Source organism: Eptatretus burgeri, chromosome 1 (genome assembly GCF_056783735.1).
Source record: "Eptatretus burgeri isolate ZD-2024b chromosome 1, Ebu_testis_v1, whole genome shotgun sequence".
NCBI lineage: Eukaryota > Metazoa > Chordata > Myxini > Myxiniformes > Myxinidae > Eptatretus > Eptatretus burgeri.
The window spans coordinates 138,875,829-138,881,828 of record NC_140961.1 but is presented as its reverse complement, the minus strand read 5'-3'; the positions used below and the strand labels follow the sequence as shown (position 1 = coordinate 138,881,828).

The window sequence follows — 6,000 nt, the reverse complement described above, 5'->3', positions numbered from 1 at the left end:
TCAAAACTCAAGGTTACATATTATTTGGACCCAGAGCCTTATCTTCTCTTATATTTCCTAGCTGTTCCTTTACTTCCTCTACTCCAACCTGGATCTTCTGTAAAAGCCCTTCCTCACCTCCTCGAGAGATACTCTCAGCTATTGGAAATTCTCCTGACTGTTCTTGTGTAAAAGTTGAAGTAAAATACCAGTTTATTAAGCCTGCCATCTCACTTTCATCACGAACCACTCTCCCAAAGTGGACACGCTCTTGCATGAGGTAGAAATCTATGGGGAAATTATATATTTTTTCAATCGGACAAAAAAGTACCTGGGCGGTGTATAAGGCAACATACTCCAACTTTGATCGCTCCAGGATTAATTTTTTTTAATGTATTTATTTGTTATTAAGAATTATTGCAGTATGATAACTTTGAAATTTCACAACACTCTCTACAGTATATTTATAAGCTAATGCTGTCGGTTTCCGCCCCCCCTGAAACATGGAAATGCTCCTCGGAGACGATATTTAAATGAAGTAAGGGGTGCTTCAAATTAATCCAAACCTTCAGGAAAATTATATTACTGCCTCCATTTCGCTCTTTCAACCAACGCAACAACAAAGACTTCCTTTGATTTCAATTTTTCTGCATGATATTTTACCACAGCTTCCAGCCAGTGACGTCATTTAAAGGATCCACAGGGAGGCGCCAAACCTACGCTGCGCATGCGCAGTAAGCGGCTCCTTCGGCGATCTGCAGGGGCGCTTCAATTTTGCTTTTTGCACTCAGATTTATTTTTTTTGTACATAAATAAGGGTTTGATTTCCGATTTTTGTTTACACCGTGAAGAAAATTTTACCTCGTGGATAATTTATATTTTCGATAACCAACGACAATTGCACGTGCTTTTGTTTTTTTTGTTTTGACATTTACGATCTTGTTGGTTTATTCTTATTACTATTGTCATTCGCGTTGCTCTTATTCGCCGTCTCCGTGGAAATTGTCCTTCGCGGCCGTCGCGTCTCCACCGTCCTTCCCATCGTGAGTGGACTACGAGGAGGAGGTCTTGCAATGCTTTGAGAAAGGTGAGGCCCCTCGACTGCTTGTGGACTGTTGTGGGATTCGCTCGGGCCTAATGAATGATTGAGGTTGTGGGTCGGGATCTCGTCTGAGGTGGAATTACCGACCGGAGGAGTTCATAGACTCCGATTGGACGAAATTGTCCGATGAGGTAACTGCTGTGACTGGTCGCGGCCTTCGGCACAATTACTCGTCTGGGTGAAACGTCTTGATTTCGGACTCGAACACGAAACGGTTCGTTTCCGAACAAATGGTGTAAATTATTATTTGAACGTTTTGTGTTTAGTATTATTGTCGGTCTTCCTTTTCTATTGGTACACAAGTTGTCGATTTGGTTTATAATATTTGTTTTTGCAAGAAAGATGCACAGAGTGGTGTATTTCTTCTTCTTATCCCCATTTTTTTTCCTTTTCCGATTTCTCAACTCTCACACCCTACACCCCGCTCCCTACACCCTACACCCTACATCCTACACCCCGCTCCCTACACCCTACACCCTACATCCTACACCCCGCTCCCTACACCCCGCTCCCTACACCCTACACCCTACATCCTACACCCCGCTCCCTACACCCTACACCCCACATCCTACACCCTACACCCCGCTCCCTACACCCTACACGCTACACCCTACACCCTACATCCTACACCCCGCTCCCGACACCCTGCACCCTGCACCCTGCACCCTGCACCCTGCACCCTGCACCGTGCACCCTGCACCCTGCACCGTGCACCCTGCACCCCGCTCCCTACACCCCGCTCCCTACACCCCGCTCCCTACACCCCGCTCCCTACACCCCGCTCCCTACACCCCGCTCCCTACACCCCGCTCCCCTACACCCCCGCTCCCTACACCCCGCTCCCACACACTCCCTACACCGCTCCCCTACACCCCGCTCCCCACCCCCCGCTCCCTACACCCCGCTCCCTACACCCCGCTCCCTACACCCCGCTCCCTACACCCCGCTCCTACACCCCGCTCCCTACACCCGCTCCCACACCCACAGCTCCCTACACCCCGCTCCCTACACCCACGCTCCCCTACACCCCGCTCCCTACACCCCGCTCCCCCCACCCGCTCCCTACCGCTCCTACCGCTCGCCTACCACCCCGCTCCCTACACCCACAGCTCCCTACACACCCGCTCCCTACCGCCGCTCCCTACACCACCGCTCCCTACACCCAACTCCCCCCCGCTCGCTCTACACCCGCTCACCTACACCCACGCTCCCCCTACACCCCGCTCCCTACACCCCGCTCCCTACACACCCCGCTCCCTACACCCGCTCCCTACACCCCGCTCCCTACACCCCGCTCCCCTACACCCCGCTCACCACCCCGCTCCCTACACCCCGCTCCCTCACCCACCCCGCTCGTACGCACCCGCTCCCTACACCCCGCTCCCTACCCACCGCTCCCTACACCCCGCTCCGCTACACCACCCGCTCCCTACACCCACGCTCCCTACACCCACGCTCCCTACACCCCGCTCCTACACCCCCGCTCCCTACACCCCGGCTCCCTACACCGCTCCTACCCCGCTCTACCTTCCACACCCTACCCGCTCCCTACACCTACACCCTCGTCACTACACACCCCGGCTCCCTACACCCACACACCCTACACGTATACACACGCTCCCTACCACCCCGCTCTACACCTACATCCACCACCGCTCTACCCGCTCTACACCACCATCCTGCACTGGCTCCCTGCACCCATCCACCACCCATCCCTACATCTACACCGCTACATCCTGCACCCCCGCGCCTACACCACCTACACCCTACACTCACCACCTCCACCGCTCTGCCTGGCTCACTACACCCTACTGCATCCTACACCCCGCTCCCTACACCCGCTCCCTACACCCTACATCCATACACCCCGCTCCCTACACCCACTCCCTACACCCTACACCCTGCACCCCGCTCCCACCACCCTGCACCCTGCACCCCTACATCCTTCACACCCTAGCTCTACACCCACGCTCCCTACACCCCGCTCACTACACCCTACACCCTACATCCTACACCCGCTCCTACACCCCGCTCCCCTACACACAGCTCCTTCACCCCGCTCCCTACACCGCTACACCCTACACCGCTCTACACCCCGCTCCCTACACGCTACACCCTACACCGCTACATCCTTCACTACTTCCTACTCCCTACACCCGCTCCCTACGCACAGATCCTACACCCACCTACACCCCGCTACACCTACACCCCTGCACACCCTACACCCTACACCGCTACACCTGCACCTGCACACTCACCACACACCTGCTCCCTACGCTCCGCTCCTACACCCTACACCCTACACCCGCTACACCCTACACCCTACACCCTACTACACCTACACCCTACACCCTACACTCCCTACGCACAGATCCTACACCCTACACCCTACACCCTACACCCTAGCTCCCCTACACCCTACACCCATCTCCTACACACCCCTACACACCCCGCTCCCTACACCCTACACCCGCTCCTACACCTACACCCGCTACACCCTACACCCTACACCCCGCTACACCCTACACCCTACACACCTACGCTCCTACACCCTACACCGCTCTACACCCTACACCCCGCTACACCCTACACCCCCCGCCCGCTCCCTCCCCCTACCACCCGCTCCCTACACACCCTCACACCCCGCTCCCTACACCCTACACCCACCGCTCCCTACACCCTACACACCGCTCCCTACACCCTACACACCCCGCTCCCTACACCCTACACCCGCTCCCTACACCCTACACCCGCTCCCTACACCCTACACCCCCGCTCCCCCTACACCTACACCGCTCCCTACACCCTACACCCGCTCCCTACACCCTACACCCACGCTCCACTACACCCTACACCCCGCTCCCTACACCCTACACCCCGCTCCTACACCCTACACCCCCGTACCTACCCCTACACCCTACACCCTACACACATCCCTACACCCTACACCCCGCTCCTACATCCCTACACCCGCTCCCTACACACCCTACACCAGCTCCCTACACCCTACACCCAGCTCCCTACACCCTACACCCCGCTCCCTACACCCTACACCCCGCTCCCTACACCCTACACCCTACATCCTACACCCCGCTCCCTACACCCTACACCCCCCTCCCCACACCCCGCTCCCCTACCCCACCTCACACCCTACATCCTACACCCCGGCTCCCTACGCCCTACACCCGGCTCTCTGCCTACACCGGCTACTGCCTACTTGGCTCCCTACACCCTACCTTCTACCTTCCTACCGCTCTCTCTGCCTGGCTCTACCGACACCCAGCTCCCCCTACATAGACACCCAGCTCCCTACCTGGACACCCTACAGCTCCCTACATGGCAGACATGGCTCCCCTACACCCAGATACCCGGCTCTCCTACATGGACACCCCACGTCCTACATCCTACGCCCACGCTCCCTGCCTACACCCTCCTACCCGCCCTACCCTAGCACCCTACTCGCTCCCTGCCACTCTACACCCCGCTCCCTACACTCTACACCGCTCCCTACACCCGGCTCTGCCTACTTGCGCTCCCTACACCCTACACCCGGCTCCCTACACCCGACACCAGCTCTCGACACCCCCGCTCTACCTACACCCCGACACCCCGCTCCCTACACCCGACACCCCGCTGCCTGCCTGGCTCTACACCCCTACCTACCCATCTACCTCGACACCCCGGCTCACCTACACCCTACACCCGCTCCCTACACCCTACACCAACTCCCTACACCCTACACCCACGCTCTCACACCCTACACCCACGCTCTCCTACACCCTACACCCGCTCTGCCTACACGCTCTGCCTGCCTCCCTACACCCTACCACCACGCTCCCTAACCCCTACACCCCGCTCCTACTACCTACCTACATATACACCCCCCCCTCCCCCTACCTACCCATCTACACCTACACACCCGCTCTGCCTACCTACACCTACCTGGCTCTACACCCATACACCCTGCACGCCCGGCTCTCGCAAAAACCTACCTACACCTACCCCGCTCCCTACCTACCTACACCCGCTACACCTACCACCCTACACCCACGCTCCTACCTACACACCTACATACACCGCTCTTACCTACCTACCCTGCACACACCCGCACACGTACACCCTACGTACACGCCTCTTGCCTGCTCCCTGCCCGCTACACCCCGCTCCCTACACCCTACACCCGCCCCCGCTCCTACACCCCGCTACTACCCCGCTCCCTACACCCTACACCCGCTCCCTACACCCTACACCCGCTCCCTACACTACCCCCCGCTCCCTACACCCTACACCTACACCCACACCCGCTCCCTGCCCCTACACCCTACACCCCGCTCCCTGCACACGCTCCTGCCCGCTCCCTACTGCACACCCCGCTACACCCTGCACCCCGCTCCCTACCACCGGCTACACCCTACACCCCCGCTCCCTACACCCGCTCCGCTACACCCTACACCCCTACGCTCCCTACACCCTACACCCCTGCTCCCCGCTCCCCGCTCCCCTACACCCTACACCCTACACCCCGCTCCCCCTACACCCTACACCCCGCTCCCCGCTACACCCGCTCCCTACACCGCTCGCTACACCCGCACCCTACGCTACACCCGCGCACCCGCACCCTACACCCGCACCCTGCTCCCTACACCCGCTCCCCGCGCACGCTCCGCTCGCGCACCGGCTCCCTACACGCGCACGCTCGCTACACACCCCGCTCCCCGCACCCACGCTCCCCGCACCCCGCTCCCCGCACCCGCACCCCGCTCCCTACCCGCACCCCGCTCCCCCGCTACACCCCGCTCCCTACACCCCGCTCCCCGCCCCGCTCCCCGCACCCATCCCTGCACCCCGCTCCCTGCACCCGCCCGCTCCCCGCTCCGCCCGCGCACCTGCTCCCCCGCTCCCCTGCTCCCCCGCACCTC

General features: G+C 59.7%; 1 protein-coding gene across 5 annotated transcripts in view; it reads left to right on the top strand.

The window, feature by feature from the left end:
- The first annotated feature begins 693 nt into the window (after positions 1-693).
- The window catches only part of CAMSAP1 (calmodulin regulated spectrin associated protein 1), a 132,914-nt gene continuing 127,607 nt past the window's right edge, over positions 694-6,000 (top strand). For 3 of the 5 annotated variants that reach the window (XM_085844821.1, XM_085844836.1, XM_085844816.1), the window contains exon 1: positions 695-1,066. The gene's annotated coding sequence lies outside the window, so the exon portion shown is untranslated. Of the gene's footprint in view, positions 1,067-1,276; positions 1,296-6,000 lie in introns of those variants that run through there. The other 2 variants (XM_085844830.1, XM_085844817.1) reach the window with 2 other exon arrangements.